General features: G+C 44.5%; 1 pseudogene; it reads right to left on the reverse strand.

Moving 5' to 3' along the window:
• Positions 1 to 18,587: 18,587 nt before the first annotated feature.
• LOC111967152 (protein bicaudal C homolog 1-B-like) overlaps positions 18,588 to 27,334 on the reverse strand; it is a 12,742-nt pseudogene continuing 3,995 nt past the window's right edge.

A 27,334-nucleotide genomic window follows, 5' to 3' on the forward strand; every position in this document is an offset into this window, starting at 1 on the left:
AATAAATATGGAAACGTACCACGCTGCGATTTGGTCCTCCTTTCCTTCAACCAATGACGAGAGTCGTTACAGAATCACCCACCATACTCGGACCAAGCAGCGTGGTAACGGGCAGCAGCAACAGCAACAGCAGCAGCAGCGGCCCATTACGCTGGACTCATGGACTTGGGAGAAGGATCTGGGCTATACAACCTGGGAGGAAATAGAGCACTGGTCGATCGATCCAGAGAGAGTGCCGGAGCCCACCTGGGATTCAATGGAACAGTGCGAGGAGGGATACAGGAGAATGGAGGAACGGAGACGTTATCAAGGTACGCGGCTAGCACGGAAGCCTGAGAAGCAGCCCCAAAAATGTCTTGGGGGGGGATAAAGGGGATTGTGGCGAAGTCAGGTAGGAGACCTGCGCCAACTCCCCGTGCTTACCGTGGAGAGCGAGAGTACGRGTAGACACCGTGTTATGCGGAAAAGCGCACGGTGTCTCCTGTACGTATGCTTAGCCCGGTGCGGTACATTCCAGCTCCACGTATCGGCCGGGCTAGAGTGGGCATCGAGCCAGGTGCCTTGAAGCCGGCTCAACGTATCTGGTCTCCAGTACGTCTCCTCGGGCCGGTGTACATGGCACCAGCCTTACGCATGGTGTCCCCGGTTCGCCAGCACAGCCCAGTGCGGAATATTCCACCTCGCCGCACTGGCCTGGCTACGGGGAGCATTAAACCAGGTAAGGTTGGGCAGGCTCGGTGCTTAAGAGCTCTTGTACGCCTTCACGGTCCGGTATATCCGGCGCCACCTCCTCGCCCCAGCCCAGTACCACCAATGCCTACACAACGCACCAGGCTTCCAGTGCGTCTCCAGAGCCCTGTTCCTCCTCCATGCACTCGCCCTGTGGTGCGTGTCTCCAGCCCGGTACCACCAGTTCCGGCACCACGCACCAAGCCTCCTGTGCGTCTCCAGAGCCCTGTGCGCCCTGTTGCTGCTCCCCGCACTAGCCTTGAGGTGCGTGTCCTTAGCCCGGTACCACCAGTTCCTGCACCACGCACCAGGCCTACTGTGCGCCTCAGCCGGCCAGAGTCTGCCGTCTGCCCAGCGCCGTCTGCGCTATCCGTCTGCCCAGCGCCGTCTGAGCTACCCGTCTGCCCAGAGCCGTCTGAGCTACCCGTCTGCCCAGAGCTGCCTGCGCTGTCCGTCTGCCCAGCGCCGCCTGCGCTGCCCGTCTGTAGCGTCGTTGGTTTCATTCTGTTTATTGTTTTGTTCGTGTTTATGAAGTGTTCCAATAAATATGGAAACGTACCACGCTGCGATTTGGTCCTCCTCTCTTCCACCTAACGACGAGCGTTACAACCATGTCGTTTTGGGAGAAAGAGATCAAAATATTCATCGCCAAGTGGGGTTGGAAAACTCGACAAGAGAACGTTTGTTTAAAAATATTTAAAATCTCCTTTGATGAGAAGGATTCTCCATCGTTTGTAACTATTTTCTCTAGATTCTTTTTGGTTACATATCTATACTGAAGGTTTAGGAAAAACTTGCTGCATTTTTCGCCATTCTCCATCCAATTTGTTCGTACAATAATGTTTTCCTGAATCAGTTCGTCAAACTCCTTTTGTTTTGCATCTAAACTATTCAGTGCTTCTGTAGTACATTTATCAACACCATCAATGTGTAATGTTAGTTCTTCTATTTCGGTTGTCTTTTCTCCTTTTACCGGTTTTGTTTTTGTTATGACATTTGAATTGATTGGCCTCTAAAGGCACATTTAAATGCACCCCATACGATAAGTAGGTCTGTTGAACCTAGATTGAGCAAGAAAAAGTTTATGAATTTCTTTGTTTTTGTTAAGAAAGTACTGTCAGTAATTAAACCTTGGTTAAATGTCCAACATCCTCACCCTCGTGGAAAGTCTGTCATAGTTATATGGAGGGATATATACAATTCACATGGAAAAGTCCACAGGCCCACTCCAAAAGGCTTTTGGAGCCATCATCAACTCAGTGGTTTTTGTCCAACATGTCTCCAGATCTACTCACTGCCACAGTCATACCCTGGACCTAGTTTTGTCCCGTGAAACAAATATTGCGTATCTAAACGTCTTTTCCTCATAATCCTGGACTATCTGACCACCATCTTATTACGTTTGCATTCACAAGAAATAATCTGCTTAGACCCCAACCAAGGATCATCAAAAGCTGCGCAATAAAATCTCAGACAACCCAAAGATTCCTAGATGCCCTTCCAGACTCCCTCCACCTACCCAACAACGTCGGAGTACAAAAATTGGTTAACCACCTAACTGAGGAACTAAATTTAACCTCCCGTAATACCGTAGATGCAGTCGCACCCCTAAAAACAAAAACAAATTGAAAACTAGCTCCTGGCATACAGAAAATACCTGAGGCCTGAAGCAAATGGCGCTCCAATTCTTCCAACAAGCTTGGAAAGGCAGTACCGTGCAATATCGAAGAGTCCTCACTGCTGCTCAATCATCCTATTTTTCCAACCTAATTGAGGAGAAAAAGAACAATCCAACATTGATTTTTGATACTGTTGCAAAGCTTACTAAAAAGCTGCATTCCCCAAGAGAGGATTGCTTTCACTCCGTAAACACAAGCACCCTCATAGATATCATCCTAACCAACCTGCCCTGCAAATACACCTCTGCTGTCTTCAACCAGGATCTCAGCGATCACTGCCTCAATGATTGTGTCCGTAATGGGTCTGCAGTCAAACGACCACCCCTCATCACTGTCAAACGCTCCCTAAAACACTTCAGCGAGCAGACCTTTCTATTCGACCTGGCCCAGGTATCCTGGAAGGATATTGACCTCATTCCGTCAGTAGAAGATGCCTGGCTACTCTTTAAAAGTGCTTTCCTCACAATCTTAAATAAGCATGCCCCATTCAAAAAAATGTAGGACCAGGAACAGATATAGCCCGTGGTTCACTCCAGACCTGACTGCCCTTGACCAGCACAAAAAACATCCTGTGGCGTACTGCATTAGCATCAAATATCCCCCACGATATGCAACTTTTCAGGGAAGTTAGGAACCAATATACACAGGCAGTTAGGAAAACAAAGGATAGCTTTTTCAAACAGAGATTTGCATCCTGCAGCACAAACTCCAAAAAGTTTTGGGACACTGTAAAGTCCATGGAGAATAAGAGCACCTCCTCCCAGCTACCCAATGCACTGAGGCTAGGAAACACTGTCACCACCGATAAATCCACGATAATGGAGAATTTCAATAGGCATTTTTCTACGGCTGGCCATGCTTTCCACCTGGCCACCCCTACCCTGGTCAACAGCCCTGCGCTCCCCACAGCAACTCGCCCAAGCCTCCCCCATTTCTCCTTCACCCAAATCCAGATAGCTGATGTTCTAAAAGAGCTGCAAAATCTGGACCCCTACAAATCAGCAGGGCTAGACAATCTGGACCCTCTCTTTCTAAAATGATCAGCCGAAATTGTTGCAACCCCTATTACTAGCCTGTTCAACCTCTCTTTCGTAATGTCTGAGATCCCCAAAGATTGGAAACCTGCTGCGGTCTTCCCTCTCTTCAAAAGGGGGAGACACTCTAGACCCAAACTGCTACACACCTATATCTATCCTACCCTGCCTTTCCAAGGTCTTCGAAAGCCAAGTTAACAAACAGATCACCGACCATTTCGAATCCTACCACACCTTCTCCGCTATGCAATCTGGTTTCCGAGCTGGTCATGGGTGCACCTCAGCCACGCTCAAGGTCCTAAACGATATCATAACCTACATTGATAAGAGACAACACTGCGCAGCTGTATTCATAGACCTGGCCAAGGCTTTCGACTCTGTCAATCACCACATTCTTATCGGCAGACTCAACAGCCTTGGTTTCTCAAATGACTGCCTCGCCTGGTTCACGACAGAGTTCAGGTTGTCAAATCGGAGGGCCTGTTGTCCGGACCTCTGGCAGTCTCTATGGGGGTGCCACAGGGTTCAATTCTCGGGCCGACTCTTTCCTCTATATACATCAATAATGTCACTCTTGCTGCTGGTGATTCTCTGATCCACCTCTACGCAGACGATACCATTCTGTATACTTCAGGCCCTTCTTTGGACACTGTGTTAATTAACCTCCAGACGAGCTTCAACGCCATACAACTCTCCTTCCGTGGCCTCCAACTGCTCTTAAATGCAAGTAAAACTAAATGCATGCTCTTCAACCAATCGCTACCAGCACCTGCCCGCCCGTCCAGCATCACTACTCTGGACGGTTCTGACATAGAATATGTGGACAACTACAAATACCTAGGTGTCTGGTTAGACTGTAAATTCTCCTTCCAGACTCACATCAAGCATCTCCAATTCAAAATTAAATCTAGAACCGGCTACTTATTTCGCAAACAAAGCATCCTTCACTCATGCTGCCAAACATACCCTCGTAAAACTGACTATCCTACCGATCTTTGACTTCGGTGATGTCATTTACAAAATAGCCTCCAACACTCTACTCAGCAAATTGGATGCAGTCTATCACAGTGCCATCCGTTTTCTCACCAAAGCCCCATATACTACCCACCACTGCGACCTGTATGCTCTCGTTGGCTGGCCCTCGCTTCATATTCGTCGCCAAACCCACTATAAGTCATATATAAGTCTTTGCTAGGTAAAGCCCCGCCTTATCTCAGCTCACTGGTCACGATAGCAACACCCACCCATAGCACGCGCTCCAGAAGGTATATTTCACTGGTCACCCCCAAAGTCAATTCCTCATTTGGCCGCCTTTCATTCCAGTTCTCTGCTGCCAATGACTGGAACGAATTGCAAAAATCACTGAAGCTGGAGACTCATATCTCCCTCATTAACTTTAAGCACCAGCTGTCAGAGCACATGTTAATTCCATGTGTAACTGTGTTGTTGTGTGTGTCACACTGCTTTACTTTATCTGCTTTACTTTATCTTCCTGTGCTTGGTCCTCCTATGTTGAAGATAATAAATGGCTCCCTATCCAGCGGATCTGTACCATACTCACTAAAAGTGGCAGTAATAAAGTCTCTCTTAAAAAGCCAAACATTGTAATGTAAAAAACTATCGGCCTATATTGAATCACCCATTCCTCTCAAACATTTTTGAAAAAGCTGTTGAGCAGCAACTCACGGACTTCCTGAAAACAAATAATGTACACGAAACGCTTCAGTCTGGTTTTAGACCCCATCAAAGCACTGAAACTGCACTCGTGAAGATAGTAAATTACCTTTTAATGGTGTCAAAACAAGGCTCTATATATTTTACCTCTTGGTGATGTCATTCGGAAACATGATGTTAACTTTCACTGCTATGCGGATGATACCCAGCTGTACATTTTGATGAAACATGGTGAAGCCCCAAAATTGCTCTCCCTGGAAGCCTGTGTTTCAGACATAAGAAAGTGGATGGCGGTAAATGTTTCACTTTTAAACTATGACAAAACAGAGATGCTAGTTCTAGGTCCCAAGAAACAAAGAGATCTTTTGTTGGATCTGACAATCAAATAAAACTGTGAAGCACCTCAGCGTTACTCTGGACCCGGTTCTCTCTTTTGACAAACATATCAAGAATATTTAAAGGACAGCTTTTTTCCATCTTCGTAACATTGCAAAAATCAGAAACCTTTTGTCCAAAAATTATGCAGAAAAGCTATTCCATGCTTTTGTCACTTCTAAATTAGACTGCTGCAATACTCTACTTTCCGGCTACCCGGATAAAGCACWAAATAAACTTCAGTTAATGCTAAACATGGCTGATAGAATCTTGACTAGAACCAAAAGATGTGATCATATTACTCCAGTGCTAGCCTCTGGCATCCTTTTAAGGTTAGGGCTGATGTCAAGGTTTTACTGCTAACATACAAAGCATTACATGGGCTTGCTCCTACCTATCTCTCTGATTTGGTCCTGCCATACATACCTACACATACGTTACGGTCACAAGACGCAGGCCTCCTTACTGTCCCTAGAATTTCTAAGTAAACATCTGGAGGCAGGGCTTTCTCCTATAGAACACATGTTTTATGGAATGGTTTGCCTATCCATGTGAGAGACGCAGACTCGATCTCAACCTTTAAGTCTTTACTGAAGAGTCATCTCTTCAGTAGGTCCTATGATTGAGTGTAGTCTGGCCCAGGGGTGTGAAGGTGAACGGAAAGGCACTGGAGCAACGAACCGCCCTTGCTGTCTCTGCCTGGCCGTTTCCCTTCTCTCCACTGGGATTCTCTGCTTCTGACCCTGTTACGGGGGCTGAGTCACTGGCATACTAGTGCTCTTCCATGCCGTTCCTAGGAGGGGTGTGTCACTTGAGTGGGTTGAGGCACTGACGTGATCTTCCTGGCCAGTTTTGCACCCCCTAGGGCTCGTGCGCTGGAGGAGATCTCCGTGGGCTATACTCAGCCTTGTCTCAGTAAGTTGGTGGTCTGTGGATATCCCTCTAGTGGTCTGGGGGCTGTGATTTGGCAAATTGGGAGGGGTTATATCCTGCCTGGTTGGCCCTGTCCAGGGGTATCGTCAGACGGGGCCACAGTGTCTCCCGACCCCTCCTGTCTCAGCCTCCAGTATCTATGCTGCAATAGTTTATGTGTCTGGGGCTAGGGTCAGTCTGTTATATCTGGTGTAATTCTCCTGTCTTATCCGGTGTCCTGTGGGAATTTAAGTATGCTCCCTCTAATTCTCTCTCCCTCTCATCCCAGAAGACCTTAGCCCTAGGACCATGCCTCAGGACTACCTGACCTGATGACTCCTTGCTGTCCCCAGTCCATCTGGTCGTGCTGCTGCTCCAGTTTCAACTGTTCTGCCTGCGGCTATGAAACCCTGACCTATTCACCGGACGTGCTACCTTGTCCCAGACCTGCTGTTTTCAACTCTCTAGAGACAGCAGGAGCAGTAGAGATACTCTGAATGATCGACTTTGAAAAGCTAACTGACATTTACTCCTGAGGTGCTGACCAGTTGCACCCTCCACAACCACTGTGATTATTATTATTTGACCCCGCTGGTCCTCTATGAAATTTTGAACATCTTGGCCATGTACTGTTATAATCTCCAGCCAGCGAAGCCAGAAGAGGACTGGCCACCCTTCAGAGCCTGGTTCCTCTCTAGATTTCTTCCTGGCAACTCATTTCTAGGGAGTTTTGGGGGTTTTAGGCTGGGTTTCTGCATATCACTTTGTGACATCTGCTGATGTAAAAAGGACTTTATAAATACATTTGATTGATTGATAAGTTGATGGTTTGATCGCATTTAAGAGGATCAAATGAAAAGAATCAATCTGACTAGTTTGATTAAGCCTCCTCCAAGAATATCTTACAAGATCCAGATTTTTAAGCTTCCAAATTTCAGTCAATTCCAACATGTCCATAATATTCGTAATCTCTTTGAGCGCCAGAGGCATCATCAAATATTAAACCAAAATGTCACAGCCTTTACCCCTCTCCACTCCGCCTCATCCCTCCTCCCCTCTCCTCTCCTCCCAGACATCAAGCAGCTTCCACCTAATGAGTTTCATTTGCATGAAAGACCATGGAGAGGGAGCTGCACGCCACAGACACACACACCTCCTCCCTCCCCCCACATRCACACAACACAGGGCTTTAAGGGATTTTGCTAACGCTAGCTCTGACTTGGGCGTTTACAGGCCGCTAGATGCTAGGTTTCACGCCACCACTCCAATGAAGAACGATGCAGCGCCAGGGTCAACGCTAGCTCCCACATCACCCCAGTCAAGAAAATGTTTGCTAATGTCAATAACCACTCTCACTGCTGCATGCCCTGTTACACATTATAGTTTGGGTCTGTGTGTATATCAGACAATCTACCACAGGTATGACACAAAAGTACTTGTTTACTGTTCTATTTATGTTGGTAACCAGTTTATAATAACAATAAGCCACCTCTGGGTTTGTGGTATATGGCCAATATACCACGGCTAAGGGCTGTATCCGTGTGGCATCTTGCCTAAGAACTGCCCTTAGCCATATACCACACCCTCTTCGAGCCTTATTGCTTAAATATACCACACCCTCTTCGAGCCTTATTGCTTAAATATACCACACCCTCTTCGAGCCTTATTGCTTAAATATACCACACTCCCTGGGGTCTTATTGCTTAAATATACCACACTCCCTGGGGTCCTTATTGCTTAAATATACCACAGCTCCTGGGGTCTTATTGCTTAAATATACACATCAGGCTGGGGCTTATTGCTTAATATAGCACACCCTTGGGTCTTAATACTATAAATATAGCATATCCCTTGTGTCTTATTGCTTAAATATACACACCCCTTGGGTCTTATTGCTTAAATATAGCACAACCCCTTGTGTCTTATGCTTAAATATAGCACACCCCTTGTGGTTTATTGCTTAAATATAGCACACCCCATTGGGTCTTATCTTAATATCGCTACCCTTGGGTCTTATGCTTAATATACCACACCCTTGGGCGTTATTTGTTTTAAAATATAGCATACCCTTGGTCTTATTGCTTAAATATAGTCACCCCTTGTTCTATTGCTTTAAATATAGAACCCCTTGTGTCTTATTGCTTAAATAGTAGCATACCCCCTTGTGCTTATTGTTAAATATATCACGCCCCTTGGTCTTATTGCTTAAATATACCACCCCTTGGGTCTTATTGCTTAAATATAGCATACCCCTTGGGTCTTATTGCTTAAATTAGCCACCCCCTTGTGTCTTATTGCTTAAATATAGCACACCCCCTTGTGTCTTATTGCTTAATATAGCACACCCCTTGGGTCTTAATTGCTTAAATATAGCACACCCCTTGTGTCTTATTGCTTAAATATAGCAACCCTTGGTATTTTCTTAATAGCACCCTCTTGGGGTCTTATTGCTTAAATATAGGATACCCCTTGGTGTCTTATTGCTTAAATTAGCACACCCTTGTGTCTTATTGCTTAAATATAGCACACCCCTTGTGTCTTATTGCTTAAATATACCACACCCCTTGGGTCTTATTGCTTAAATATGAGGATACCCTTGGTCTTATTGCTTAAATATAGCACACCTTGGTTCTTATTGCTTAATATAGCATACCCCTTGTGGTCTTATTGCTTAAATATAGCATCCCCTTGTGTCTTATTTGCTTAAATATAGCACACCCTTGTCTTATTGCTTAAAATATACACACCCCTTGGGGTTTATTGCTTAAATATACCACACCCTTGGGTCTTATTGCTTAAATATAGCATACCCCTTGGGTCTTAATTGCTTAAATATAGCACACCCCTTGGGTTTTTATTGCTTAAATATAGCAATCCCTTGGTCTTATTGCTTAAAATTAAGCATACCCCCTTGTGTCTTATTGCTTAAATATACACACCTTTGGGCTTATTGCTTAAATATACTACCCTGTGTCTTATTGCTTAAATATAGCAACCCCTTGTGTCTTATTGCTTAATATACACACCCCTTGGTCTTATCTTAATATAATACACCCCTTGGGTCTTATTGCTTAAATATACACACACCCTTGGGTCTATTGCTTAAATATAGTAGCACCCCAAATTGGGCTTATTGCTTAAACTCTAGGGGACACCCCTTGTGGTTTAATGCTTAAATATAGCACACCCCCTTGGGTCTTATTGCTTAAATATACCACACCCCCTTGGGTCTTATTGCTTAAATATACCACACCCCCTTGGGTCTTATTGCTTAAATATACCACACCTCCTTGGGCCATATTGCTTAAATATAGCACCCCAAATTGGGCTGTATTGCTTAAATAACCAACATGGCAGGGCTAGATGAGACTGCTAACGGTTGCCGTTACCCATTTCTAAATCCCTAATGGATTAGATGGAACACACAGGAGGCTATGTCTGTGTCCCAACCATCGAGAACACCTTATGGGCTCTGGTCTAATGTAGTGCACTATATAGGGAATAGGGTGGTGCCATTTGATACTCACGCTAAACCACTGTGTTCCATTGATTACAGAACCCCCAGGACCGCTATGGTCCCAGTGGCCTGTGACTGAGTAGGGAGCATCAGTGGGTCAGTGGTGTGTGTTGATGGTGAGCAGGCCACACACTTGATTAAGCCCTCTGCCTGCCTAGCTGGGACTCTCACTCACGTACTTAAAGTAAGGGTGTGGCAAGGTAGGGTCTGCCTACACACACACCTGTCAGTCAAATCACCCAACCATTACTAGATACTGCAATAGCAACAGGCCTCGTGGCCAGATCCAACAGTAGCCAAAATAGACCATTTGAAAGCAAAGTTGCGAAAAACACGGTAATTCTAAACTCACATCTCTGAATTTGTTCCAATATCTGTCCTTGTCGTACTGAGACACCGTGCTCAGCCATTTGTCGTTGTCCAGCGCGTGGCCATTGTTGTTGTTACGGACCACTGTTTCCCCGCGCCTGCCCTCAGCGCGCAGCAAAAGAGCCGCGAGAGGCAGCAGACAGAAAAGCATCGTCTGAAAAAAGAAAGAAAGGGAAAGAGAAAATTAGAGAGAAAGTGACATTGAGCACAAGGGATGGCCAACAAGGGATGGAGAGGAGCGTGCTGCCATAATGCACAGATAGTGAACTAGGCATAATTTTCAACGCAACCTACGCACCTAGAAGTTCATTCACATGCACTTACTATCAGGGACTGAATATTAATTTAATGATGTAAATATCTGCATCAACAATGGAGGAGGACAGGATGTTATTCAACCTATTATATTGGATGAATTACATTGCCTGAGTGCCTCWTATGCAATTGCTGCTCCTCATCTTTAAACTGATTATAAACATTTGAAAACATATCGCATTTTCACACCGTGGCAGATGGAGCACGGGAAACGATTAGCTCTAGAGGCTCTCCGCCAGATAAACAGGCAATTAACAGCCTTCAACACAATTACCGCCTCCTTGGAGCGCGCGCCCCTCACATCTCCTCTGACCAAAATAGCAGTGAACCAGAAATACATAGTCTACGTAGCCTATCTTCCTCTGCCTCTCATCTCTACATACAAATCTGTCACCACGGGTCCTAACTCAGACCCACCTCTCCCGTCCACCTACCTCGGATAGCTTGTCCAGCTTCCGGGGGAAACAGGGGGCTCAGTTGTGAAGTTTCTGCGGGTGTCAGTTAGACGGTTCAACGGTCCGGTAGAGTAGACTGAGTATCCACGGGACCTCCGGTAGCTCCGAACTCAGCAGTAATACTGACAGCGACCGTGAGCAGCAGGAACGAGCCTCAGAACTTGTCTCTCTCCTCCCCCTCCGTAACCTTTCCGCCCAGACTCCGCCTCTCTGATAGCAGGCTCTCTCTCTCCCCCACCCAATCGCTCCCTCACTCACTCTTTCACCCTCCTCTATACCTTCCTTTCTCCCTCCCTGTTCCCTATCCCCACTCTCCCCTCTCACTTTCTCTTTGCAGTGCAGTGTTGGTGTGTCAATGATTTACAACGGAGGGAATGGTGCATTCACAATGGAATAAGCGAATGTTTGTTGTTTCAAGGCGATATTTCCAGGTGATAAGACTACCAATAAGAAGAATATGTTTTTGGTGATGGATTATTTTGTATTTTTATGATTGATATAGTCCTAAACACCTTTTGTAGTTGTTATCCCCAGATAACTCTCTTCTGGTCATCAAAATGCGAGCCGAGTAGGCAGTTTCTTCAGAGAAGTCCTAGTTAAGAACACATTCTTATTTACAATGACGGCCCAGGAACAGTGGGTTAACTGCCTTGTTCSGGGGCAGAACGACAGATTTTTACCTTGTCAGCTGGCCCAACGCTCCTAACACTAGGCTACCTGCCACCTATTGTTACTGCATGATTCCATTACTTGAAACGTGAAGGCTTTTGTAGAATAAGCACTGTGAATATATCTGACACTTTACAATCATCTGTATTATCTGTTATTGGTCTATTTCATGTAACCTCGAGATATGGCCTGCGCTAGTAGCTTTCTGACCCACTGCAGAGACTCTTTCAGCATCGCTGTCCCTTCAGCACCACGCGCAGCGCACGATGTCATGGAGGAAGCACTAAGAAACTAAACTGGGGAACAACAAACCTGTAAAGCCTAGTCCAATATAGCACAGGCCTATAACATAGAATAGCAGCCAAAAGAAAACGGGTCCGAACAATGTGTCTCTTTTTCACGCCTATGGCATGCGGACATGGTCGTTATATTATAATATGCAGTGATAATCTCTCCCAATAGACTCCCTCCACATATTCTCTCATCTCTCCGGGCTCCGGGCTGAGGCAGGCCGACATACCTTCACTCTGAGTGGCTGTCGCTCCCGAGGCTATATATAGCCTATCCGGTGCACGGTGTGACTGCAGACATACAATGGCAGCGCCACCTGTGCAATGAGGGGAAACAAGGCGGAAGGAGAAGGGTTTAATGTGGAAACGGCGCTAACCTAAAAACTATGCATCCCGATATGGAAGTCTGAAAAAAACGTAAATCTGATGCAATGAAGGGTCCAGTCCTGAGGGTGGGTGGATAGCCTATCAATTGGTTTGCTTACTTTGCTTTGTTTAGGCCTTACTTGTACAGTCGTGGCCAAACGTTTTGAGAATGACACAATTAATAATTTCCACAAAGTTTGCTGCTTCAGTGTCTTTAGATATTTTTGTCAGATGYTACTATGGAATACTGAAGTATAATTACAAGCATTTCATAAGTGTCAAAGGCTTTTATTGACAATTACATGAAGTTGATGCAAAGAGTCAATATTTGCAGTGTTGACCCTTCTTTTTCAAGACCTTTGCAATCCACCCTGGCATGCTGTCAATTAACTTCTGGGCCACATCCTGACTGATGGCAGCCCATTCTTGCATAATCAATGCTTGGAGTTTGTCCACCCGCCTCTTGAGGATTGACCACAAGTTCTCAATGGGATTAAGGTCTGGGGAGTTTCCTGGCCATGGACCCAAAATATCGATGTTTTGTTCCCCGAGTCACTTAGTTATTGTAACGGCTTTCGTTGGTGGAAGGAGAGGAGGACCAAAATGCAGCGTGGTACGTATCCATAATATTATTTAATCAAGAATGAATACAAAATACAAAAGAACAAGAGAATAAATGAAAACCGAAACAGTACCGTATGGTGAAAACACGAACACAGGAAACAATCACCCACAAAACACACTAGAAAACAGGCTACCTAAATATGGCTCCCAATCAGTGACAACGACTGACACCTGCCTCTGATTGAGAACCATACTAGGCAAAACACATAGAAATATAACAACAGAACAAAACATAGAAAATCAACATAGAATGCCAACCCCAACTCACGCCCTGACCAACTAAAATAAAGACATAAAAAAGGAACTAAGGTCAGAACGTGACAGTTTTCACTTTTGCCTTATGGCAAGGTGCTCCATCATGCTGGAAAAGGCATCGTTTGTCTCCAAACTGTTCCTGGATGGTTGGGAGAAGTTGCTCTCGGAGGATGTGTTGGTACCATTCTTTATTCATGGCTGTGTTCTTAGGCAAAATTGTGATTGAGCCCACTCCGTTGGCTGAGAAGCAACCCCACACATGAATGGTCTCAGGATGCTTTACTGTTGGCATGACACAGGACTGATGGTAGCTCTCACCTTGTCTTCTCCAGACAAGCTTTTTTCCGGATGCCCCAAACAATCGGAAAGGGGATTCATCAGAGAAAATGACTCTTACACCAGTCCTCAGCAGTCCAATCCCTGTACCTTTTGCAGAATATCAGTCTGTCCCTGATGTTTTTCCTGGAGAGAAGGGGCTACTTTGCTGCCCTTCTTGACACCAGGCCATCCTCCAAAGGTCTTCGCCTCACTGTGCGTGCAGATGCACTCACACCTGCCTGCTGCCATTCCTGAGCAAGCTCTGTACTGGTGGTGCCCCGATCCCGCAGCTGAATCAACTTTAGGAGACGGTCCTGGCGCTTGCTGGACTTGCTTGGGCGCCCTGAAGCCTTCTTCACAACAACTGAACCTCTCTCCTTGAAGTTTTTGATGATCCGATAAATGGTTGATATAGGTGCAATCTTACTGGCATCAATATCCAATAACGAGTGAATCACTGACATGATGTCAGCTAGTCATTTTGTGGCAGGGCTGAAATGCAGTGGAAATGTTTTTTKGGGGATTCAGTTCATTTGCATGGCAAAGAGGGACTTTGCAATTAATTGCAATTCATCTGATCACTCTTCATAACATTCTGGAGTATATGCAAATTGCCATCATACAAACTGAGGCAGCAGACTTTGTGAAAATTAATATTTGTGTCATTCTCAAAACTTTTGGCAACGACTGTAGGCAGGGACATAGCCGCGAGAAAAAGSGCTGCTCAGGATGCTGCAGCACCCCCTAAAAAATCTGAATAAATACAATACCAGTCAAAAGTTTGGACACCTGCTCATTCAGGGTTTTTTCTTTATTTTACTATTTTCTACATTGTATAAAAATAGTGAAGACATCAAAACTATGAAAAAACAAATATTGAATCATGTAGTAACCAAAAAAGTGTTAAACAAATCAGCAACCCTTTGCTTTGATGAGAGCTCTTCACACTCTTGGCATTCTCTCAATCAGCTTCATGAGGTAGTCACCTGGAATGCATTTCAATTAACAGGTGTGCCTTGTTAAAAGTTAATTTGTGTAATTTATTTTCTTCTTAATGCGTTTGAGCCAGTCAGTTTTGTTGTGACAAGGTAGGGGTGGTATACAGAAGATATTATGGCAAGTACAGCTCAAATAAGCAAAGAGAAACAACAGTCCATCATTACTTTCATTTAAGACATGAAGGTCAGTCATTCCGGAAAATGTCAAGAACTTTGAAAGTTTCTTCAAGTGCAGTCGTAAAAACAACAGGCGTTATGATGTAACTGGCTCTCATGAGGACCGCCACAGGAAAGGAAGACCCAGATTTACCTCTGCTGCAGAGGATAAGTTCATTAGAGTTACCAGCCTCAGAAATTGCAGCCCAAATGAATTCTTCAGAGAGTTCAAACAACAGACATATCTCAACATCAACTGTTCAGAGGAGACTGCATGAATCAGGCCTTCATTGTCGAATTGCTGCAAAGAAACAAYTATTAAACAAAATTTTACTTTTTGACCGTAACACCATCTTTTGATTGGTTTAAACTACATATTATGACCCCATCACTGAAAGATTAGACTCTCAGGAACACATATGGGTCTTCTGTTTCTCTTTACAATACCCAACAAGCCTCATTAGAACAGAGTGGACAAGACCAGGCACTAAATCACACTGGGGGGAAAAGAACATCAAGATCAAACAAAATGATTGTCTGATGATCTTCCTAACATCCCAATACTTTTCTGATGCATTTCAGTCACTTCAAACCATACTTCCTTCAGATTAAATTAAGGTTAAATAAAAATAAATAAAACTACTGTCACAAGTACTGTCAGACTGATTTGTAATAGTCAGTAAAAGTAAAAGTAAACATTGATTAGATCACTTTGTTTAGATGGTGGAGTCTCACATTTTTTTTATATCAAAATGGGTTGGTCCAAAAAAGTTTGGGAACCCCTGGTATGCACCCTTATGTTATACTAGGGACATTGTTTTCAGATAGCTAGGGCTGACAGTGTTTGACTGATTGCCAAAGCTGCAGCTACTCTTCCTGGGGTCCAGCAGAATTAAGTCAGTTTATACAATTTTTTACCATTACAATACATTCACAGATTTCACAACACACTATGTGCCCACAGTGAGGACATTGATTATGCAGAGGTTGTTGATTCTGCTCTTCAAAATCAACAACCTCTGCATAATCAAAATAGTTGCTTTGTGAGGTGTTAAAGTTCACAGTTAGTAATTGTTATGTGAATGCCAGCTGAGAAGTACCAGTGGCCTGGCTTTGGCCCTAAGTGAGTGCAGGTCTGCCGGGGCCATGGCCCAGGGGACACAGGTGCCAGCCCGCATAGATGCCTGCGTAGATGTAAACAAATCCTGTATAGAAACATGCCATTAGGGCCCCAAAAAGGCTAGGGCTGGCCCTGACTGCATGTGTGGGTATGGATGTTGGTACACAGACCTGAGAGCCACTGAGGCCCCTCATGATTGGGTGGCAGGTAGCCTCGTGGTTAGAGTGTTGTGCCATTAGCTGAAAGGTTGCTAGATCAAATCCCTGAGCTGACAAGATAAAACACACCTGTTGTTCTGCCCCTGAACGAGGCAGTTAACCCACTGTTCCTAGGCTGTCATTGTAAATAAGTATTTGTTCTTAATTAACTGACTATCCTAGTTAAATATGTATTTTTTAAATGATGACTTCAGACTCTGGTCTAGAGGGTGCGTTGCATGTGTTAACTTCATGCAGGAGAGAGGCAGCCATGATGATACCCACAGACAGACAGGCAGATAGGGAGAGAGAAAGAGGCCACAAGCAAACAGGTAAGATAGTAAGAAGTGCCTCTCCAAGCTCGTAGTTCACAGATGATCTGTCATAGTGTGACTCAATCTGAATGTTCATCTATGATCTCTGATGAAGCGATAGCAGCTTAAGTCCTAGAGGGTGCATTGCATAGTGTTAACTTCATGTATATGTTTTTATCATTCTGTATAGTTGAGGATGATTCATTTCAGTTAGACCTTTCTTGCCTACTTCAAAAGAATCTAAAACAGTTTTTAACTTTGTATGTTGTTGGTTGTTATTTCAGCAATAAGGGACGGTGGGTGTGGTATATGGCCAATATACCATGGCTAAGGGCTGTTCTTAGGGATGACGCATCGCAGAGTGCCTGGACACAGCCCTTAGCTGTGGTGTATTGGCCATACACCACAAACCCCCAAGGTGCCTTAYTGCTTTTATAAACTGGTTACCAACGTAATTAGAGCAGTAAAAATAAATGTTTTGTCATACCCGTGGTATACCACAGCTGTCAGCCAATCAGCATTCAGGGCTTGAACCTCCCAGTTTATAATACTATAAGTAGAAAATATGACGTTAAGTCTCAACCCATATAGTAAGTAGAGTAGCAGTAGTAACAACCTGACATAGGGGAAGTGAGACAAATACTGGGAAATGAATCATACAGTAAGTAGAGTAGCAGTAGAACAAACCTGACATAGGGGAAGTGAGACAAATACTGGAAATGAATCATACAGTAAGTAGAGTAGCAGTAGTAACAACCTGACATAGGGAAGTGAGACAAATACTGGGAAATGAATCATACAGTAATAGAGTAGCAGTAGTAACAACCTGACATAGGGGAAGTGAGACAAATACTGGAAATGAATCATACAGTAAGTAGAGTAGCAGTAGTAACAACCTGACATAGGGGAAGTGAGACAAATACTGGGAAATGAATCATACAGTAACAGAGAGTACCACATTGTTGTTTAATTGAATAGATCCACATTACAGTCACACTGGTACTCAGTACAGTATGAATGGCCATTGGCCCTAAGACTGATTGGACTGTACCAGAGTACGTGCTCCTCTGTACGGCCACCCTTAGCCTTGTAAATTTATATTTGTCTGTATCCTTCTCTCAAAAGTCACTAGAAATTAGCATTTAAAACCTGTTTTAAGAAAAAATCATCTGTCCGGATCCCTGTAGCAAAATGTACCCCCCCCCCCACAATGCCAGAATTGCTCCTATGGCCCTGTTTGTAGGATATCCATAATGAATATTAAATGTTTATCAAAGCCTTGTGCACATAGCCTTATTGAAACAATGACAAGATAATTCTCACTTCAAAATGACAACCAGATCATTTCATTTTACTAGGATAAAACGTGTCAATCTAGCCTAGCGACATTGTTTATATCTGGTCATTAGGAGGCAATGGCTTCTCGCCTGCTAATGGCTGATACGTGGGATTAGAAGTTTTAAGATGTGCACTCAGGTGAGGCCAAACAATATTGAAAGAAGTTTCACATTAGGTCTACCACCACCAGAATAAATCCGTTGGGCTATTCATTTTTTAATCCATTCATTTATCTGAGTGTTCATATAGTGTCAACCTAACTCCTGGCTGTCCATCAAGCTCTATTTAATGTCGTTGCTGGTTGATTTCTTTCTGAAATGGACTTATAATTAATTATTGATGCAATAATGAGGAGTGGGGAATGTGACTTGAATCTACAAAAAAAGTCTACAGTCTGTAATGTCAGTGCTCTCCAGCGGTGGACCATTCTCTTGTTTGCACCTCGTTGAGTTACTGTACGTACGGTCATAGACATCCAAAACCTTTGTTACTCTACAGGTCATTTCAAGGGAGGTTTTTATTCAGATCAATTGGTTTGAAGTCCTGTGTAGCTTATTTGGCACACCATGGCACTTCCAGTGTCAGGGTTGTGGTTTAATTCCCATGGAGGACCAGTACGGAAAAAATAATGAAATGTATGCACTCACTACTGTAAGTCACTCCGGATAAGAGCGTCTGCTAATATACAAAAATGTTTGAGAAACATTTGGTTAAGTCCTCAGGTAAAAAAAAWTTAAAAAATTWAAAAGCGGATTTTTGGGGGAAAAGTTTAATAATCATCTCTAATATCCTCATACATTCTCATTTACACKTGTTGTTTATTGTTGTCCATGTTTATGTACATGTTTATGTACAACACACATAGAGTAGATTCTGATCTAAGGTCAATGTTGGGTTTGCCACCAAGGCTAGGATATGTGAAAGCCAGTCTGATCATAGAGCTGTTTTTCCAGACAGTTCCACCCAGGTTGGGTAATGTTGTGTAGGATTCACCAGTGGTTTCTCTGAGCAGCTGTGTCCTCGTCCATGATTCGTGTGAGCTGGCCGCTAGCCCGCCTTCCAGGTAGCCTGGCTTCACAGCGGCGTCTCTGACAGTTTCCTCTTGCTTTTGTTCCGGTCTGGATGGATGGATGGAGAGAGATGTTCTATATCACATATACGTAAGCATCAGGGAAAAGTGGGTTAGATGTATATGGTGTTTTTTCTGATCATTCACCTGAGATGGCCAAAAGCATCGTCCTTCTCGCTCTTTTCAGATCCTCGTCAGACAAAGTCAAGAAGATCTGCAAGTCAATCTGCAGAACAAGGGTCATGACAGTCCTGTTGCTTACACATCCACCACACTTCACTTATACAAGACATACTCAGAATGATCTTTCAGTCAGCCTCTGTGCCACTGGAAACAACTCAGTCAATCCTGCTGATGGAGGCTACTTCAACAAATAACCCTCTGTGTATAGACATKTATCAGTTACTCCTATACCCCAGGGGGCGCTAGCTGTTTTTCTGTCTCTACCGCTTGCTGTTGGAACACGTCGATGTACTTCCCCAGACCCAGCTGGCTCAGGAGCTCTGGGAGGCCATCTGTAGGCTGGGGGGGGGGGGCTCCGCTGGCTACCGGTCAACGCCATCCCCATGGACATGCCCTCAAAGTAGTTACTGCAGGTCAGGAATCTCTCCGTTAGGGGTCAGCGGTCGGAAATCAAAGGTGGAAAGATCAGGGGGAGATGGGGAAGTAAAAGATTAACAGAAGGAACTGTGTTGACGGAAAGCATAACAAAGTGTTCTCACATCTCTCTATAACTCTCAGATAGAAGACATTCAAAGCACAGCTTTGATACTGACTACATTGAAGATAAGCCAGACACAGGAATTGCATTTCATTGCATTTTCTCTTTGTAGGCACACGCTCTCTTATAGACACACACACACGCACGCACACACACACACACACAAAAGTTTGGGGTCTGTTTGTTGAAGACGCAAACACCGGGAAGGAGGAGGTGGAGAAGAAAGAAGAGAAGTTGGAGGGGGAGGAAGAGGATGAGGAAGACAGGGAGGGGAAGATTGGGAAGGATGAAGACAAGGATCCTTGTTTGTCACGCCGTTCCACACATTTTCCTTCCAATTCTGATAGCCCCTGGTCTGCAGAAAGAGAAAGAGAGAGATAGAGAGAGAGAGAGATAGGAGAGAGGGGAGCGAGGAGAGGGGAGAGAGAGGAGCGAGGAGAGAGAGCGGAGAGAGAGGAGAGGAGTGAGGAGAAAAAGGAGAGAGAGGAGAGAGAGAGGAGAGAGAGAGGAGAGAGAGACCCACAAGAGAGAGATAACGCCTACTGGCAAACCACTGGAACAACTACAACAGATACTCACAACAGGTACTAACCCTACCTGCAAACACTGACAACTTACAATGCAGAATACTACAACCAGGTACTACAGCAAGAACTACAACAGGTACTAACCCTACCTGGCCAAACAATGGCACTCCCAACAGGTACTACAACAGGTACTACAACAGGTACTACACGCGCTACCTGGCAAACATCTGGATAACTAGCTAAGTACTCAGAAGGTACTAACAACAGTACTACCATACGTACCCTACCTGGCAAACAGCTGGACACTACAACAGAGTACTAACAACAGGTTTACACAGTACACACCTAACCTGGCAAACCACTGGACAACTACAACAGATACTAACAGACAGGTTACTACACAGTCTAACCCTGCGGCAAACACTGGACACAGACAGAGAACTCACAACCAGGTAGTACCTACTGCAAACCGACAGTACTATCAACAGATACTACAACAGGTAACTCCCTACTGGCAAACACTGGAGCAAACACAACAGGTAATCTGACAGACAATTATCTACAACGAAGATTACTTACAACAGGTACTGACACGACTCCTGCAAACGGCAACTACAACAATACTACAACAGGTTATAACCCGTACCTGGCAAAATGACACTCAGGCACAGTTACTACAACAGATCTACAACAGTACTTAACCCTACCTGGCAAACACTGGGACATAACCTACTACAAAGATATACTACAGAACAGGTACTAACCCTACCTGGCAAACACTGGACAACTACAACAGTTACAACAACAGGTACTACCCTACCTGGCACACTGGACAACTACAACAGATACGTACAGACAGGAGTACTAACCCTACCTGGCAACACTGGACAATCACAATACTGGACGACGGACTAACAAAACAATGGTACTACTACACGAGGTATTACTACACACAGGTACTACAACAGGTACTAACCTACCTGGCAAACCTGGACAACTACAACAGGTACTACAACAGAACTACAGTACCAACAGGTACTAACCCTACCTGGCAAACACTGGAACAACTACAACAGATACTGACAACAGTACTACAAACAGTACTAACCCTACCTGGCAACACTGGACAACTACAACAGGTACTACAACAGGTACTGAACCTACCTGGCAAAACACTGGACAACTACAACAGATACTACAACGGTACAACGGGCTACTGGCAAACACTGGACAACTACAAAAAAAGCCAAGCTTTAAAAACAAACCAAAAACAGATTACTTACAGACAGATACTACAACAGTACTAACCCTACCTGGCAAACACTTGGGACAACTACACAGTCTCAACAGGTACTAAACCTACCTGGCAAACAACTGGACAACTACAACAGATACTACAACAGGATACTAACAGCCCTACCTGGCAAACACTGGACAACTACAATCAGAATACTACAACAAGTACTACCCTACCTGGCAAACACTGGACAACGTACACAACAGATACATACAACAGGTACTAACCACCTGGCAAACACTGGACAACTACAACAGATACCTACAACGAGGTACTAACCTACGCAAACCTGGACAACTACAAAGGTACTACAAACTATACTAAAGCAATACTACAACAGGTACCCTACAACAGCTACTGACCAACAGATACTACAACAGGTACTGAACCCTACCTGGCAACACTGGACAACTACTACAGGTACTAAACAAGCACTGACAAACAGATACTACAACAGGTACTAACCCCTACCTGGCAAACACTGGACCAACTACAACAGCTACTACAACAGATACTACAACAGATAACTACACAACAGGTACTAACCCTACCTGGCAAACACTCGGACAACTACAAACAGGCTACTACAAACAGGTACTAACCTACCTGGCAAACACTGGACAACTACAACAGATACTACAACAGGTACTAACCCTACCTGGCAACACTGGACAACTACAAACAGGTACTACAACAGGTACTAACAGGTACTACAAAGGTACTAACCCTACCTGGCAAACCTGGCAACTAACCAGGTACTACACAGATACTAACAACAGGTTACTAACGCCTCTGGCAAACACTGGACAACTACAACAGATAACTACAAACAGGTACTACACAACAGCTACTACAAACAGATACTACAACAGGTACTAACCCTACCTGGCAAACCTGGACAACTACTAACAGGTCTAACAAGCTACCTACAACAGATACTACAACCAGGTTACTAACCACTAACCTGGCAACACCACTGGACAACTACACGAAACGTATACAGATACTACAACAGATACTACAAACAGGTACTAACCCTACCTGGCAAACACTGGACAACTACAACAGGTACTACAACAGGTACTAACCTACCTGGCAACACTGGACACTACAAACAGATACTACAACAGGTACTAACCCTACCTGGCAAACACTGGACAACTACAGATCAGCGTACTACAACAGATACTACAACAGATATAACAACAGGTACTAAACCCTACCTGGCAAACAACTGGACAACTACAACAGGTACTACAACAGGTTACTAAACCCTACCTGGCAAACACTGGAACTACAACAGCATACTAAACAGGTACTAACCCTACTGGCAAACACTGGACCAACTACAACAGATACTACAACAGTAACTAACCCTACCTGGCAAACACTGGACAACTACAACAGAATACTACAACAGAGGTACTAACCCTACCTGGCAAACCTTGGACAACTAAACAGATACTACACAACAGGTACTAACCCTAACCTGGCAACACTGGACACAACATACAGACAGGATAAACTACCGATATCTACAACAGTACTACAAAGCCTACTAGCAACACTGACTACAACAGATACTACAACAGGTACTAACCCTACCTGGCAACATGGAACACAGACTACACAGTTACACAACAGATACTACAACAGGTACTAACCCTACCTGGCAAACACTGGACAACTACAAACAGCTACTACAAGCAGATACTACAACAGCTACTAACACAGGTACTAACCCTACCTGGCAAACACTGGACAACTACAAACAGGTACTACAACAGGTGCTAACCCTACCTGGCAAACACTGGACAACTACAACAGATACTACAACAGTACTAACCCTACTGGCAAACACTGGACAACTACAACAGGTACTACAACAGGATACTACAACAGGTACTACAACAGGTAAACTACTAGGCAACGCTGGACAACTACAAACAGATACAACAGATACTACAACAGGTTACTAACCCTACCTGGCAAACACTGGACAACTAACAACAGTGTACTACAAGTGCTACTACAAACTCACAGCTAAGGGGTTTTTTTTAACCTTTCCCTAAAACCCTTACCCCCCCTGGGCCCCAAAAAAAAAAACCAACCTGCAAACTTGGGACAACTAACAACAGGTAACTACTACAACGAGCACTACAGACAGATACTACAACAGGATACTACAACAGACTACCTAGGCAAACACTGGACAACCTACAACAGCTCAACAAAGCTACCTACAAAGATACTAACAACAGGTACTAACCCTACCTGGCAAAACACTGGACAACTACAACAGGTACTACAACAGGTACTAACCCTACTGGCAAGACACTGAACACTACAACAGGTACTACAACAGGTACTAACCCTACCCTGGCAAACACTGGACAACTACAACAGATACTACAACACGGTACTACCCCTACGTGGCAAACACTGGACAACTACAACAGATACTACAACAGTACTAACCGTACCTGGCAAACACTGGACAACTACAACAGATACTACACAGGTAGCTAACCCTACCTGGCAAAACACTGGACAACTACAACAGTACTACAACAGGTACTAACCCTACCTGGCAAACACTGGACAAACTACAACAGTACTCAACAGTACTAACCCTACCTGGCAAACACTGGACAACTACACACAGTACTACAACAGGTACTAACACCCTACCTGGCAAACACTGGACAACTAAAACAGGTACTACTACAAACAGCTACTAACCCTACCTGGCAAAACTGGACAACTACACAGGTCTACAACAGTACTACAACAGATACTACAACAGGTACTAACCCTACCTGGCAAACACTGGACAACTACAACAGGTACTACAACAGCTATAACCCTACCGGCAAACACTGGAACTACAACAGATACTAAACAAAGTACTAACCCTACCTGGCAAACCGGACAACTACAAACGTACTACACAGATACTACACGGTACTAACCCTACTGGCAAACATTGGACAACTACAACAGACTCAAACAATACTACAACAGATACTACAACAGGTACTAACCCTACCTGGCAAACACTGGACAACTACAACAGATTACTACAACAGGACTTACTACGCCTACCTGGCAAACACTGGACAACTACAACAGATACTACAAACAGGCTACTATAACCTACCTGGCAAAACACTGGACAACTACAACAGATTACTACAGATAGGTACTAACCCTACTGGCAAAACACTGGACAACTACACAGGTACTACTATAACTAGCAACAGATACTACACGGTACAACAACAGGCTACTACACAGATTACTACAACAGGTACTAAACCTACCTGGCAAACGAACTACTAACGGTACAAAAGCTACTACACAGTACTACAACAGGTACTAACCCTACCTGGCAAACACTGGACAACCTACAAACAGCTACTAAACAATACTACAACAGATACTACAACAGTACTAACCCTACCTGGCAAAACACTGGACAACTACAACAGCGTATACAACAGGTACTAACCCTACCTGGCAAACACTGGACAACTACAACAGTATACTACACAACAGGTACTAAACCCTACCTGGCAAACACTGGACAACTACAACAGTACTACAACAAGTCTACTAACCTACCTGCAAACACTGGACAACTACAACAGGTATACAACAGTACTAACCCTACCTGGCAAACACTGGACAAAACTACAACAGATACTACAACAGGTACTTAAACCCTACCTGGCAAACACTGGACAACTACAAACAGATACTAACAACAGCTATCAACCCTACCTGGCAAACACTGGACAACTACAACAGATACTACAACAGGTACTAACCCTACCTGGCAAACACTGGACAACTACAACAGCACTACAATACTAAACAGGTTACTAACCCTACCTGGCAAACACGGACAACTACAAACAGGTATACAACAGTATACTACAACAGAGTACTACAACAGTACTACACATACACAAACAGATACACAACAGGACTAACCCTACCTGGCAAACACTGACAACTACTACTACAGGTACTACAAACGCTACTACAACAGATACTACAACAGGTACTAACCCTACCTGGCAAACACTGGACAACTACAACAGCTACTACAACAGATACTACACAGATACTACAAACAGGTACTAACCCTACCTGGCAAACACTGGACAACTACACAGGTACTACAACAGGTACTAACTACCTGGCAAACACTGGACAACTACAGACAGATACACAAACAAAGGTACTAACCCTACCTGGCAACACTGGACAACTACAACAGGTACTACAAGACACACAGGTACTACAAACAGGTACAACCCTACCTGGCAACAGCTGGACAACTACAACAGGTACTACAACAAGATCTCACAGGTACTACCCTACCTGGCAACACACTGGACAACTAACAACAGATACTACAACAGGTACTACAACAGGTACTAACCCTACCTGGCAAACACTGGACAACTACAACAGTGTACTACAACAGGTACTAACAGATACTACAACAGGTACTAACCCTACCTGGCAAACACTGGACAACTACAACAGGTACTACAACAGTACTACAACAGATCTACACAGGTACTAACCCTACCTGCAAACACTGGACAACTACAACAGCGTACACAATACTACAACAGGTACTAAACCCTACCTGGCAAACACCCTGGACAACTACAACAGGTACTACAACAGTACTAACCCTACCTGGCAAACACTGGACAACTACAACAGGTACTACAAAAGTACTAACCCTACCTGGCAAACACTGGACAATACAACAGATATACAACAGGTACTAACCCTACCTGGCAAACCTGGACAACTACAACAGATACTACAACAGGTACTAACCCTAACTGGCAAACACTGGACAACTACAACAGATACTACAACAGGTACTAACCCTACTGGCAAACACTGGACAACTACAACAGATACTACAACAGGTACTAACCCTACCAAATGGACAAACAAGACTACGGGACACTACAACACGATACTACAACAGCTACTAACCCGTACCTGGCAAACACTGGACAACTACAACAGATACTACAAAGGTACTACAACAGGCTGGACCTGTCCTCTCAGTCTCCCCCAGACAGGTTTATTACCAGCCATTGAGCAGCTGCCCTCTCTGAATGCTCTGTGACCAGTCAGTGAACACCATGCTCATTTGGGTTAATAGATACAGTCTGATCATTTCTGGTTGTTTTACGTGAGGGAATTTAGGAGTCAGTGTGAGCGTTTCGCCTAAGCGCCTGATTATTTGTAGCGAGCTAGGAGAGCGTTGAGCTGGGTGAGAGCTTGTTTATTAATATGATTATTCTCAGTGCTGCTTGGCTCGATTGGTATTCCTGCCCTGAGAAAAACAGAGTGAGGAGAGAAACTGTGAGCACCAATTACCACCCTGTCTCATCCACTCATCCTCATGGAAGGAGACAGGGAAGAAGAGAGGGAAGGAGAGAGTGAGAGAGAAAGGGGAGTGGAAGAAAAGTGAAAAACAAAGCGAGGGAAGTATGGGCTCAATTGAAAAACATTGAGAAGATAAAATATGCAACCATCCCCTTCCCTCTCTCTCTCCTCGCTCCTCTCTCCCTCGCTCTCTTCTGCTCGCTCCTCTCTCTCCTTTCTCTCTTTCTCTCTCCTCTCTCTCCTCGCTCCTCTCTCTCCTCTCTCTCCCCTCTCTCTCCTCTTCTCTCGCTGTTCTCTTCCTCTCTGCTCGCTCTCTCTCTCCTTTCTCTCTCCTCGCTCCTCTCTCTCTCCTCGCTCCTCTCTCTCCTCTCTCTCCTCGCTCCTCGTCCTCTCTCTCCCTCGCTCCTCTCTCCTCGCTCTCCTCTCCTCTCTCCTCCTTCTCCTCTCTCTCCTCTCTCTCTCTCTCTCTTCTCTCCTCGCTCTCTCTTCTCCTTCTCTTTCTCTCATCCTCGCTCTCTCTCTCTCCTCTCTCTCTCTCCTCGCTCCTCTGCTCTCTCTCTCTCTGTCCCGTGCTCTTCTCCTCTTCTCT

This window comes from Salvelinus sp. IW2-2015, linkage group LG8, assembly GCF_002910315.2.
Source record: "Salvelinus sp. IW2-2015 linkage group LG8, ASM291031v2, whole genome shotgun sequence".
Classification (NCBI taxonomy): Eukaryota; Metazoa; Chordata; class Actinopteri; order Salmoniformes; family Salmonidae; genus Salvelinus; species Salvelinus sp. IW2-2015.